General features: G+C 35.3%; 1 protein-coding gene across 2 annotated transcripts in view; it reads right to left on the reverse strand.

The window, feature by feature from the left end:
- Wdr7 (WD repeat domain 7) overlaps positions 1-15,692 on the reverse strand; it is a 283,531-nt gene that overhangs the window by 127,800 nt on the left and 140,039 nt on the right. The gene's annotated exons all lie outside the window — the stretch shown is intronic.

Below are 15,692 nucleotides of genomic sequence, written 5' to 3' on the forward strand. Positions count from 1 at the left end.
ATGAAAAGATCAGTGCTATTAAAATTTGTAAAGGAAAGGAAAGGGAGACTTAAGGAGGTTCTGTGTTTGAGTGACGAGGCAAGGGTACAAAGAGTGGGCATAATCCAGACTGATATTTAGACTCCTCACTGGCCTAGATATTTGTAAATAGAAACATTAATATTTAATATCCGAACCCATGTGAAGGGATTCCAATGTTACTGGGTACTTTCAACACTGTATAATTCTAATATTCCTTAAATAATAAGTAAACAAAAATAGTGAGACAAAAACTTAAGATAAATTTTCATCTATTGTACATAATAATGTTAATCTAAAAATTGGGAAGGATGCTCTATCAAACATCTGAAGTAACTATAATGAATCTTATATGGAAATTCAAAGGGAATATTAAAACACACTAAAAATATAACAAAGTACTCAGCATAAACATCGTTACCATCAACAAAGCAATGTAAGTGCTTTCACAGAAAGAGACTCAACACGCCACCTACATCATCATCAACTGCTACTGAACAAGGGTTTTCAAACACAATAAAGGCCACTAATTTAAAAATATAAATTTCAGTCTTTGTTTTTCGACATAAATCTTCCTGTCAATTAATGTTTGTTTACTGTTAGAATACATCAATTTTTTTCCAAAGTCATACACTAAACTCCAAATATTGGAAATGATTCATAATCACTTCTGAAGCTCACAAGGTAATGCGAAAGAATTGCTGTGAGTCACCATAAGGGTTAGGACAATCATTTTCTACTGCATAGCAGCGCTATTCTAAGCCGATAGTGTGTTTAAATCCACACCAATGAAATCAATATGGCACTCTTCTATTCAAGGTGAGACCAAATAAACCTGTCTGAAGCTTTGAGAAATAGGCTTTGCAGTATACTTTGAGTGCTAAATGCCTCTCAGTCCAGAGATCTGTCATTAAATAATCATTAGCCATCATTCACTCTTCCTAAAAAGCTTAACATCCAAACTTGTTCAGCATCCTCTAAAGCATTAGTATAGAATAGCAAGTAAGTGCTCATCAGTGTGTGGATGTCTCAGTCAGTCTCACACTGTATCCTCTCATCAAAATACTGCCCAATATTAACACACACTTGTTGTAGATTAGCATGCGACGCTGACAAGTGATTGGTGAAGAGGACTTAATGTAATGATCAGTTTGGGGTAGAAACCAGACACAAACGCAAAGAGCTATAATCAAGTCATCCCAGATTGTTCTATACATATAAAACCAGTGTCTTTCCTATCATTCAGGATCAAATGTTATTTAGCCCCCCAAAAGAAATCATGTAGAATTAGACTCATCTTAGTAGGGAATCTATTGGTACGTAAGTTTGGCTTTGATACTGAGTGTATTTTTCAACAATGCTTTCTTTATCAGTATAATTATTATCTCAATTTCAATAAATATTCATCTCAGTTCCCGAATAAGTACTTTACCAGACCCATTATTATTTTGAATATTATGAAATTGAGAAAAAATTAAGCTAGACTTATTTTCTATTACCTAGAAGGTTATAACACAGAATGGTCTTAATGTCTAATGGTTATTATCTAATGTTAGATATCTAATGATATTAGATCATTTAATGGTGAAAATAATTTTCTCATGGTATGACACTAATCTCACTTTCAAGTTGACATTAATGAAAACATCATTTCACTGAGACATAATTTGTCCTTCATTTATAAAGTTCATATAGAAACATATAACCAGATACAGTTTCACAACCTATCATTTTCAATTAATTTAATATAAACTTCATAGATTTCTTTATAAGTGAGAGTCATGGCATTATCTGAATAATAAGTGGATAAGATGTAATATTTTCCTGGGTGTATTTCAGACACTAGATTCAAATAAAAGAGCTTATTTACTTGTTAGATGCTTCAAACCTCCAAGTATATACTATAGACATAAAACTACTATTTGAGAATTTTCTAGGATTCTAATTATTAGTTTTTATCTATTATTCTCATTTTTCTCTGATATAATCATAATAAGAACCAAAATAAAGTTGTTAAGAAGTAAGTAGAGAATTACTTTGATATCTTGGTAATTATACTACATTGTAATTACCAAAAGATTTATGATTCAAAAAAATTAAAGAAAAAAAGCCACTGTCGACCCAGATCATCTTTGGTGGTAACTCGTCCTAGAACGGCATTAGTGGCAGCACTGAGGACTTTGGAATTCCATTAACACACTCAGAAGTATAAAATAGCCACACTTTTCCTTAGCAGATAGACTGAACTAATCAAGGAATGAACTAGCAACAAAGTATTAAACAAGCCATTATGAAAAGGAGAAACGTCTTTGGAACATTTGAAGAAACACAGCAATACTAAAACAGATCCACACTGCAGGAGAGAACAGTGAGCAGAGATGGTTATACACTGAGCTCCAAACTAGGCTGGGTGACAATATAAGGCCTTGTCTCTAAAAATCAAAGTAAATTAAAGAATTGGTACTGGTAAACCTCACTTAGTCTTCCAACATCTCAGTAAAGTTGGATTTTTATGATTAGCAGCAGTGCTGACAACCTCTGCAAGGTCTGGTCATACAATTTGTATTCCTTTCAAATTCTGCACAGAAAATTTCTTATCACAGACTCAAATTTACACCACCTGACCTAAATTTTAAGGAATATTTTATGAGTATACTTATTTTAAGTTATTCCAAGTGATAATGATATTTAGTCTATTCTTTAAATATTATTAAAATCAGTGAAGAGAATTTCATTTGCTCTCTTTAAAAATGTAACTGATTTTTATATACTGAACAGCTACACTATAAAAAAAACCAAAAATGTTGTTTTCAAAAGAATTCATGCCTTTACAAATATGTTAGATTAACTACAATTCAAATATTTATTGGTACAGACAACAACAGTGAATTTGCCTTGGTGATTTTGTAAAACTTAAGTAACGTAAAAAAACAGATAGAAGCACTTACCACAATCATACTTAAATATCAGAATTCATAGCATAATCTCAAAACTTGAAATATAAATACGACTTATAAAACATGTTCAATATTTGTTATATGAAGAACTTAATTTTTAAATGATTAAATTAGTATCTGATCAATTTAAAAATAGAAATAAACATTCAATAGAAATAGATTCAATAATCATGAAATATGCTTTATGTAAAGGTATTGAAAGTATACTAAAATCTAATGATTATTAGAGTACGTTACACCTGGGGCTATTAAGCATTTTTATCCTAGTTAAATGTTGAAACTGATCAAATTTAATATTAGTAAGAGGTAGCAATAGTATAATAATCATTTTTCTTAAAATTTTTTCAAAACTCCTCAACCCGAAGACTTCGCTATTTTCTAAAGTGGCCAATCAAAACTCCAGAAGGTTCCTGAAAAATGCCACCAGAGGCAAAAGGCCAGTATCATATATATATTTTTAATGAAAGCACAAATAAGAAACAGAATTACGGCAGCTCCACATCTCGCGGAAGCTCGATACTTGACTGCTCGGCTGCTGGAGCAGCTCCAGAGAGAGTTAACCTGGTGTGATAAAAGACTCGACAAAGCAATTCTGACTGTGCAGCAATGCTAAGTTGTGGACTAATACACGAACAGGAGGCCCAATCACTGTCTTTCACCATGCACAATTTACACATGGCTTTATCAATAGCCTTAGTGCTGAATACAGAACACACTCTATTTGGCTTTCAGTCAATTAAGCTTTAAGCTGTCAGCAAACAAGACTTTTAAGTTAATTTTGAATCACCACGAATCAAGTTGAAGGTTGTAAAAGGGCGGCTCACACGCTGGCATGAAAAAAGGCAGTTTAATTGCCTCTGAATAGCTATTACATGCTGCAATTGGCCTATTGAATCTTAGATGATCTATTTATCAAAGTACAACTATCAAAGATTAGTAAAACGGCAAATAATATACCTTGCATAAGAATCTGGTATATTTGAAATAGTATAAAAAATGAATATTTTAAAGAATATTTAATTTTTAGTGTAAAAAATTTGAGCAATGGGAAACCAGAAAAACAAAAGCTGGTAACAAAAAAAAGAATAAAATATTTCTAGGAAAATTAATACATATTTTAAAAGATATTTTGTGTCATACAATATTTTAATGCAAAATGTAATGATTCAGAATACATGTGCTCCTTTATAAATATTCAAGTTACAAATGTGTGAGAAATTAAAACGATAAAAAAGAAATTAAAAATTTGAATTAGGTTGAAGATTTTAAAACGTCTTAGTTTTGAATTTTTTATATTAAATACATGATTGTGGGGAAGCAAAAAACAAAGACATCATTTTAATACCTTTAGATGAAGATTAAGGATTTCTTAGGAGAATTAAAGAAATTTTTATATTTATAATATGGCACATCATCTCATTTTAAGACTATGATTGGTTTTAAAAGTAATCAGCTTTCTTCCTGGAATTAGTCATTTCAATTTCATGTAGTCTGGATTATTATTACAGGGCTGCTCATGAGTGTTTGGTGTGTATATTGATTTTTTTTTTATTTGAGGAGAGCAGTGAAGCATTAGGTCAGTGGGGGAGGAGGGGAATGGCTAGCTTTTGTAAACTGATGTAAACATAGATCAAATTTAGGGATGATAATTTCGGATTGGTGGAGGCAAACTACTTATTTTGTATATTCTGAACGATTTTTTACATATTAATAAACAGCTGAACTCAAACTGTGCACTCATGGTTACACAGGGAAATCATAGGGAGATTAATGTCTACAAAGTACTAATGACTTTAAGAATTTGAACAGACAGGTTTGTTTTACCAAATGAACCCACCCTCGTGTTCTTGTCAAGATGGTGTGTTGCTGGGGAAGGAGCACCATCCTCACTGCAGGAACTGCACGAACTTAGGGGCTACGACTCACACTTTCTCATCCTCCCTTTTCCAAGCCATTATAAAACATTGTGCTTGCATTCTCTTCACAAAATATAAACATTTACTAGTCGCTTATCGAAAAGCAATGCTACTAAGGCAATAAAGAGGAAGGCATTAAAGCAGACAATGTTTATCTGACTTGTAAAGGAAACACAGAGGGAAGAAACAAATTCAAAGTCAGAGCCAGAGTTGTCAGGGTCATGTAGAAACTACATGGAGAAGAGGTATTCTTTCCATCACTAAGAAATGTTAATAAAGACGTCTTTAACTATAATGATCATAAACATTCACTGCCTATCTCCTCTTACATTTGTTCATTTATACATTTCACGTAGGACACAGGTAATACCAACTTCACTCATACAAGCACATATAACAAAAGAGGAAATAAGGCAGATATTAGCCTCTCCCTTCCTGTACTGACTCAAGGAAAGAATGCACACATGGTAACAAAGACAAAACTATACAAATAGAGATGACAATAGGAAAGCAGACTAGAAAACACAGCAGAAAACAACTTTAGATAGAGGGAGAAGATACAAATCCTGAGACATAATGGTTGAATGTGTTTCTGACTCTCACTGGTGGTAAGTGAAGGAGCCAAGGTATACACCTGATATTTTTAGTTTTTAATACTTTAAATTATTATCTTAAAGAATTAACAACAGGATTATATGAAAAGTTTTGCAATGCTTTTGGAGTTTAAGGTTGTACTGTTCCTATTTCTATCACGGTGACAACTAAGAAATTAACTTAAGGAAGGAAGAAGTGATGTGGGACCATGGTTTTCATCCATGGCCATCTGGCCCCATTGCTAGGACCTGTGGTAAGGTAGAACATCATGGCAATGGGATCGGATCAGTCAGGGAGCAGTGAGAAAGAACAAGCCTGTGCTTCAGGGTCTCCTCCTCCTTCCGCTTTTGTTTCATCCAGGTGCTCAGCCTTTTGGATGGTGTCACCCGTAAGTAAGCAGGTATTCTTTAGTCACTGTCCCTATAGCACTGATATCTGGAAACGCACTCAAAGATTATCCATAAATGTGTTCTACTAATCTCCTACATGCCGGGCTAATTTTAAGAATAATTTAAGAATAACTATCAGAAAAAAGTAACTCCAGCTTATACTAACCAAAGGCAGAGATGAAGAAGAAGTAAAAGTGGAGCTTTGTGAATAGCAGACTAAGGAAACTGACCAATAAACACAACAGAAAACAGGTGAAGTCTTCAAAACCACACAGTGATTATTAGAAAGATAAACTCAACAACTGTTCATTGGAGAGAATTGAGGCATAAAATTCAATAGCTTGGAGCAAGGGGAACAAGAGCAAAAATGGAGACAAGTGAGTTCATCAAAACCACTGTTTTGGGTTTATTACTTTATCTTATTTATTGGTGTCTACGTGGGAACACTCCTAGGCATGCAAACATGGAAGCCAGAGGAAGATAAGAGATACATTCCTCTATTTTTTCCAACTCATTTTTTTGTTTGTTTTTAAACAGAGCCTCTCACTGACCTGGAGTTCCATGTTTTACCTATGTTTGCTGGCCAGCAAGCTCCCAGCATTTCCCTGTTTTTATTTCCTCCAGCCCCAAGGCTTACATGTAGTCATGCTTGTTTTGTTTTGTTTTGTTCTGTTTGGGTAAGTTTTTATTCGTTTTTGATATAAGTGCTAAGGAATGGAACTCAAGTTCTCACGTTTTTACAAGTGCTTTCACTCATTGGTCTATCTCCCAAGCCACTAGGTCTGTGTTTAAAGCAAAAGACACCAAAAAGCGAGAAGAATCAACCACACCGTTAAGGGTTCATATCTGGGAAAATGAGTCATTGATAAAATGAAGATCAGATAAATTTAAACATCTTGGGGCTCAGAAACTGAGAAGGCTGAGAAGTAGTTGGGGGTGGGGTAAGCTCAGAGCGATGAGAGGAGGTAAGAAATTATTCCTGGCCAGATGAGAAGTCACACCACAAGACAGGTTAAATATACAATGGGTTGGAAAAGATGGAAGAGAACTGTGAAGAAGAGGACGGGAAAGCCTAATTGTATACCACGCACTGAGGAGCAAAATTGAGGAAGGGAAGACTCCATCTTTCTTCTGTCATCTGGCAAGCACTGACACAGGTCACAGTTCAAATGTCAGGTTACCACTGGAGAGATGGCTCAGTTGATAAAATACTTGCTGACCAAGCATGAAGATCAGAGTTTGAACCACAGAAGCCATGTGAAAAGCCAGGCATAGTAGTGCATGCATGTAATCCTGGTGCTGGGGAGAAAGAGGTCAGTCAGCCTAGCCTAATGACCAAGCCCCATGGTCCAGTAAGAAGCCCAGTGTTTAAAACAACAGCTGCTCAAGGAACATCATCTGAGGTTGACCTATAGGCACATCTGCACGAGTGTACATCCACCTACATAAACATGTGTGCACGCACACACATACACATACAACACAGAGAAATGTCAAGTCTGTTTGCAGGTTGTGCTTGTTCCCACACTGCTTAGTGTCCTTCAGAAAGAAGTAGGCACAATCACGTTCTTGTGATTTGCTACTGTGTGTCTTTCCCCCGTCACATACTCTTTGAGCATAAATCAGAGTACTGCAAGTAAACGTGGGCATGCACACATGCACACACCGGTATGAGTATATAAAAGATTTCACACAACCAGTGTGAACATGTGTGTGTGTGTGTGTGTGTGTGTACGTGTGAGTGTGTGCAGAGTTAATGTCATCTGTATGTTCTGTCCTCTGAGTGAAAAACACTAAATCAGAAAACACTATTTAGTACTTCCCTCCCTCTGTAGTATAAAAAACACAACAAACAAAACAAAAACAAAACTCACCACCACCACCAACAAAAGAGTCTTACAGGAAAATAATTACTTTGGAATTATATTGAGGCAATACAGAACTTAAGCATCATGGGCCACATTACCCATAGAATTTACATCTCATTTCTCTTGAGAGACTTGGTGCATTCTCACCGGCTCCCCAGTGCTACCTTCCACTGAGAGAGATAAAACCAGACCTCTCCCATATGCTATAACAGACCTGCCTTCCCGGCTGGGAAATCAACTGTATATAGGAAGTGCACATTAGGCTAGCTGTGCTCGCAGATGAGGCCGACTTCCTATAAATATACGCATGGAGATGGGTGACAGGGGAGAAAACAGCATGAAGCTCATGCACCAGTCTATGCTCCCTTTCTGTAGCAGGTCAGAAGTCTAAAAAAAGTCTAGGAAAATAATCAAGATAGTCACACTATAACAAGTCTTTTACATCAAAGGTATTTCATTCTTATTTGAATTCATGATGGGAGAAGTTACAGGCTCCTTAAAGTAAAAAGTTGAGGTAGCCCAAAGAGACAAGACCATATGGGAGTGAGAGCTCAGAATGCTGGACGTGCTGAAGGCCAGAGTCAGTCTGGGAACCTTAAGAACTGTTGGAGATCAATGTGGCCTTATCCATCCTACCTCTACTTTCCTCAGAGGGGATTTGTCCTGAGAGTCCCTCGCTTCCTGGCTCACTCTGCCCAGAGTGCTCCCTGGAGTTACAATAGTGACTTTCCTGACGGACAAGGAAGGATAGGACAGGAATTTGTCATGAGCAGTTTACCCCCACCTCCACGCCCTGCTCAAGACGCATTTACTTGCAAAGAATAGCACTGCTCCCAAAGTCATACATTTCCAGAAGCAGGTGCGCAGGGAAAGGCAGTGGTTTCCAGCAAAGCCTGTGATGAATTATTAATTTGACTGTACAATATATTATTGGAAGAACAAAGCTCCAAGAATAAGCAAGACATCTCTGAAGAGGAAAACAACAACAAAGAAAGAAAAACATGTTCTACAGAGTATGAACACTGATTGTAAGCCACTGTAATAAAAACAGCATAGTCAGTACTGCAAAAGCGATATATATAGAAATAACAATAATATAAGGAGAAAAACAAACAACAGCAATAAAACCAGAGTTCACACACACTCATTGAAAACAATGTTTTTTGGTGGAATTTTGTTTTTGTTTTTTTCTGTGTAAGTAAAATGAATCTATCACATGCAAAATCAACTATGAGCAAATTACTAACTTCTGTGACTGTGGTCAAGCATTAACTTTTGAAGGAAAGTATAAATGATGGTATAAAGACTTTCTTGAGATCATAAAAGCACAAACCATGATAAGATCACAACATAAAAGTTAAAACTTCTTTTCATAAAAAATACCTTAAAGAAAATTAAAATGGAAGGTATGAAGTGAAAGAAGCATTTAATGACTGATAAATTTCCAAATGTACAAAGATCTTTTGCAGTTTAAAATGACAAACACCACAATGAAGAAATTGAAGAACCACCCTACACACACACACACACACACACACACACACACACACACACAAAACCCTTAAAAAATGTTTTGAAAATGCCTTTCACAAAAGAAGACAGACACACATTCAAACTCTTATACAGCTAAGAGTACACCAAGGTATCACTCCCTTCCCCATGAATTCATCAACTTTTCTACCTGAAAAGAATGTTTTGTTTTAAGACAGGATATGGCTATGTTGTTCCCGAGCTCATAAAATTTTCCTGCCTCTACCTCCCCCAAAATGGATTTATGTTGTATGGCATTATGCCTACTTCAATAGAAAACACTTTAAAATAGCACGTGAAACTACATAACCTCATACACTGTGTGCATAAGCTAAGCAACTCCGTATATAGTCAGAAGAAAAACTATATTTAAGTATATAGATGATATGAGTAACATGTTCATAGCACTGAGATTTTTAATGTGGGGAAAATTCTAGCAACCCAAATGCCTATTGCTAAAATAAAGAACAGACTGTAATTTATATAAATCATTGTACTACACAGTTACGTATAAAAATTATCTCTGATAGATTATAAATGTTGTATCACCTTACAAAAGTAAAACAAGACTAATGATACTACTGTTTAAGCATACTTACAGATGACTACTGGAGAGAGAAAAGGCAACTGTGATCTTATTAAAATAAATGTTTTCCTGTAAAAACGACTGTCAATAACAGGAACCAAAGCTATAGCCCAGACCACTTCAATATCTATGGAAATAAGTCTACTTGTTCAATTTTCTCAAATACGCCAGGGGTGTGTCTGTCATCTCCTCAGGAAGCTGAAGCAGGGAGAATGCTTGAACACAGGAGCTCAAGGGTGCATGTGATATTTCCAGATCCACTGTATTACAAATGGGAGAGAAGAGAGAAAGGGAGAAAGTTTCTTAAACAAGAAAAAGGCATTATCTAATTTAAGCTATTTTTTGTGAGTAACAGACAAGGAGAAAAATATGCCTATGTAGTATTATGTTGTGGCTTAAAATATGTTAAACTTCAAAGGTGTATCAAGGGACCCTAACTGGTGACTATGAAAGTTATTGGAAAATTACTCCAAAGAATCTTAATTAAGGGTTATCTTTCCAGAGAAACTGAATACTCATACATCCTAACATTTTCTATACTGTCAAAAGGGTTCGGGGACAACATCAAGCCTCAAGTTCAGAATTCTTCAACAAAGAGAATGTTACACCCCATGTAAACATGAACAGTGATGGGCCAAAACATAGCTTAAGATACAGAGATGTCTGTGACTGGGGAGATGGCTCAATGGTTACGAGGACGTTCTTAACCGAGGTTAAGACTGCCAGCCTGGGAGTCTGGGTTTGACTCCCAGCCCTCACATCAGGCAGATCATAACTGTCTGCAACTTCACCCACAGGGCATCTCACACATCTGGATCTGACACCTTGATATCTGACACATCTGAATCTGACACCTCTGGATCCGACACCTCTGGACCTGAAACCTCTGTCTACAACAGACCTAAATGCTCATGTGCACACACTCAAGGGCAGATATGTATAATATATAATTAACACTAATAAAAATAAATTAAAAGGGAGATGAACAAATAAATAGATAATTAGGGATATAATTAAGCTATTAAGTTGGAGACAATCAAATGGTAGAGAGGCTTGCTTGGGCCAGATGGGAAATTCTTTACAGAAAGCATTTAAGACTTGAGTGTTATATGAGTAGAAGACAGGTAGATGATAGAAGACAGGAAAGGTTAATAGCAAGATTCCATGAAGGAAATTATGTAAACAATTATGCCAAAAAGAATGAAAAACTAACATATTTAGGTATTTAACAGGAAAGAAAGGAAAAAGGTTGAGAAAGGAAGCCACAGCAGAGAGGATTGGAAAGTGGTATGTCTCCATTGTTAACTGTGAGTACCAAAGTTGTCGATGTGTATGAACTGCAAGAATAGACAGTAAGATTTAAGAGAGATGGCTGACTAGATTGTTAACTGGATTTGGGAGCAGTGAGGAAGCAGCAATAGGCCACAGACAATTCTTAGGTTTCTAACTTGAACAGATAGTGAATGAAAATACGTACCACGGGTCAAGGACATACGTCAAGGAAGTTGTTCAGGTATTAGAAGAATTGGATTAACTTTGAAATATTACATATTAAGATAATCTGTTTATAAATGGCCAATAAGCAACTGGCCATCCCACAAATATGTATCGAACATCTCCCATTTTCTCTGGAGTGTAAAGAGATTCACTGCCACGGCTAGCAAATGACGACAGTCCTCCTCATGTGACTTTTACATAAGAAAATAAAAAAGTAAACAAATAAATAAGTGTAGATCATTATAGATTTTGAAAACAAAGTAAGATGTGGTATAGAAAGTGACCTCAGTGAAGGGTTCACTTTTGATTGGACCAGTTGGGAAGAAGAAGCATCACTGGTGAGACCTAAGGTATCAGTTGGATCCCTCAGAATGACTTTTAAGAAATAAGGACCTGGGGTTTAAAAGATGCTCTTCTTCAGAGGATCCACACCCACTTGTGACTTCAGCTCCAGGGCAAAAGATGCCTTCTTCTAGCCTCTGGGGGCATAGGTGCTCAAGTGTGCTTATCCACCCCTACCCCTAAACCCTCTACCTCCACACACAGACACATAATTTTTAAAATTAAAGTTCAATTAAAAATAAGAAATAGTACAAAAAGAGAAGACTCTAGAAGGATTAGAGAAGGACAAGAAAATCAGAATAACCATGTCCTGGGAGTAAAAGGAATTTTCCTTAGAAAGCAGTCAACAGGGTCAAGAGTAAGAAATTCCTATCTGTCCACTAAGCTGAATAATGCTAAACTCAGTGCCCTAGTGATCAGGTTAAGGGTTTGTGTACTGGAATGTTGGGCAGAAGGTCAGGTCACAGAGTGTTTGAAGGAATGAATACTAACGAGGAAGCATATGCCCGGTTGGGAAAGAAAATAATTTTTTAAAAAGGATACATTGTATTTGGAGCAGACATTGCAATTTCAAAAGTTAGAAGAGATATGAGACTACAGCTAAGAAACAAACAAAATGCAAAAGAGAATATTTAATTATCCAACAATGAATAGGAAACATTAAGATAACATTTTAGGAATGTTAGTGTATATAACTTACTTTGCAGGTCAATATCAATCGCTTCATATCTATTTGTGTACCATACTCTCTTCAGCTTTTCAGACAGTACCCGGAACAAACTAGATTTTAATAAGTATGTAGAAAAAGGGTAGTAAAAATCCAACAATTGCTGCCCTTTATTAACATGAGTTATTACAAAATCAGTTTGGATAAGTTTACGAAAAGTAAAACAGAAGATGACAAAGAAAGTTTTATCAGTAAACACTAGAAGCCACTTATATTGGGCGCTGCAGCTAGATATTATTCAATAATTATTCCTGTAGGATAAATATCTGCATCTAATAGCAGGGAAATATTTTCTCCATTAATATTTTAATCAGTTTTTGACACTATTACAAGATATCTGATATAAACAACTCAAGAAAGGAAATATTTATATTTGGCTCATCCACTGATCTGCATCAGAGACAAGATAGAATAAATTCCCTAAGAGCAGAACCCGGTACCAGGGCTGCTCACAAAGGTGGTCCAAAGGCAGAGAGACAGAAAGAGGAAAGGGAGGAAAGCACCACACAAACAGTGAACAACTACCACTAACTAAGTCTCATTTCCAATTTTTCAATATCTCCCAAAGATAGCATAAAATTATAAATCTATAATTAGTCTTCAGGATCCAAAAATTTACTAAAAACTTACCACCTAGTAAAAAGGTCACCAGTGTGTAAACCTGTGGGGGACATTTCATATTCCACCTCTTAAATTCTAAACAAGTTATCTTAAATACTAAATGATTCAAAGGTCTCTTTAAAAAAATATATCCCTTACATAAAACACAGAAAAGAAGAAATCTCTAAAGACCAAATCAGGCTGTTCATCAAGATTTTGTGCAACCCCCAAATTTTAAATTTGTTCCTTAATGAAAGAAATTTCACAGTATAAAATGTTTTAAAAGTGTTTCATATTTTATCAAAAATAATGATAAATAAACACAAACAACTATTGATTTAAAACCACTAAACAACATTGTGCTTATTATTTATGCTTACTAATATTAAACAGAAAACAAATATGATTCCAAATAAATACTAGTTTTAGTGGAAACTGTAGTAAATAACTGTTTGGTTATTCTTGATAAAAATGAATTGTAAATCAGAAATTACAACAATGGATGTAAATTATGATTTCAGCATATCTGGTAGACATAACAATCACAGCACAGCAACAAAATTCAATGAAAACTCGTGTCTTCCTGCACAATGCAGTGTTGATAAACAGAATAAATGTGTTCAGAGTGCTAAAAAGAAAGTCCTATGCCAAGAAACTCTATGGTACTTCATAATTGTTCATAGGTAACTGGCCAAAGCATTACTGAAAGAGGAAGTATGTTGGTTGGCAGAATCTCTTTTCATAAGGCCCTAGTATAACTGCACACATCAGATCAATTCACCCAGTGCTCACCCAAATCATATCCAGAAACAAAGAAAATACACAAGGAAAAAGAGGAAAAATCAACACTGCTATCAGGATAATTTTTGGCCTCATATATTCTTTAACTCTCATTCTGTCTACGAATCTGCATGTGTATGTTTTCCTCTGATGACCCACTCATTCCCATGGAATAGAGGTTAACCTTGCCTAAACTCTCATGAGGTCCTACAGCAACACACAGAGCTACAGTTCCTTTCCTCATAAGATAAAGGTAAAATTACAAGTGTAAAGACCTAAAATTACATCTCAATAGTACATACATGAAGAATAGTAATTTCAAGTTTAATTTTTTTGAGACAATTCTTGTTAGGCAGTAATATAGTATCATAGACCATTAAAACAGACAATTGTAAACTATGAAGGAGACCACAAGAGGGGAAAGATGTAATGGAAACGAAGGAAGGCAACAGGATAAATAAAAGAATGCAGAGATAAACAGGAAACAGGAAAGTGCAAGGAGGAGGTGGAAAATGGGGAAGGGGAACCACAAAACCATTTTTTTTCTTTGAAAATATCATAATAAAACTTAATACTGTGCAAGCTAACCTTAAAAAATTAAAAATAGCCACTCATAGATGAAGAGAGAAATAGTCAAACAGTAAGGGGAAAATGTTTCTTTTGACACCAAACACAAAGATCAGTTATCAGTTATTTATATATATATATATATATATATATATATATATATATATATAGAGAGAGAGAGAGAGAGAGAGAGAGAGAGAGAGAAGAAATCATTAACTTCTTTTTGTCCCAGAATCAATGAGATGCAGGGATTTGAGACCAAGACCATCACACACTGATAGCAGACACGCAAAACAGAACAGTCAGGGTAGAAAACAACGGCATGACAGTTCTTAAGAAATTAAACATACAACCAATCACTGTATGCTTCAGTAATTCCAACCTAAGCATAAACCTAAAAGAATGGGAAAGAATCTAGTCAGATATTTATGCATCAAAATTCATAGCAACAGTATTCAAAATACTCCAAAGGAACCAAATACCAATAACAGCAGAGCCATACATTAGAATATTATTCTGTCTTAAACAGAGAAGGAATTTTGACACAAGTTACAATATAGATGAACCTGAAAGACTTAGGACTTAGTGAAATAGGACAACACTTATATGATTTTATTATATGAATTATTTAGATTCAGAGACAGAATATAGATGATTTTCCTTCTAGTTCCAATTCATGAAAACTTGCTTATCTGATCTTAAAATACCATCTATGTCTAACCCTCTGATAATTAACATTTTATTACATTTATTAATTTCATGTGTCTGAGCACATTATAATACAAGTGTGGGGATCAGAGAACACCAACCTGTGGGAATCCGGTTCTCTCTTTCGACCCCTTGGATCCCAGGAACTGCCCTCAGGTTGGTCTTTACCCACTCAGCTATCTTGCCAGTAACCCTTTCTAATTTTAAATATATAACGCAAAATAAAAGGTTTCTTGTATATAGAGATAATTTTGATATTCGTATAGCTGGGTTGCTCAATATACACTTAACTAAAGTAGGTAGAAATCTTGCTAGTAATGGGATTATTATGTTCATATTCTATCAGTGGACATTCAAAAACGCTGAGAAAAACTATATCCCACTTCTTCATCCTGTTTGGTCCTCACACTAATCTATCTCAGTTCTGCTAGCCCAGTCAGTTCACACAGTACAGGGACTTATGAGTCCCTGGATTATATACCCCCTTTCTGCTTAAAACAGGCCAAACAGTCTGAATGAAAATCTAAAAAATTCTTTCAGAAATAAAGAGGTAAAAGGCAGAGATTTTAATGACATGTTCCTATGTTGACTGTTTTTTGATTTCTTTAGAATG

Source organism: Myodes glareolus, chromosome 13, assembly GCF_982192425.1.
Source record: "Myodes glareolus chromosome 13, mMyoGla1.1, whole genome shotgun sequence".
In the NCBI taxonomy this organism is placed as follows: Eukaryota; Metazoa; Chordata; class Mammalia; order Rodentia; family Cricetidae; genus Myodes; species Myodes glareolus.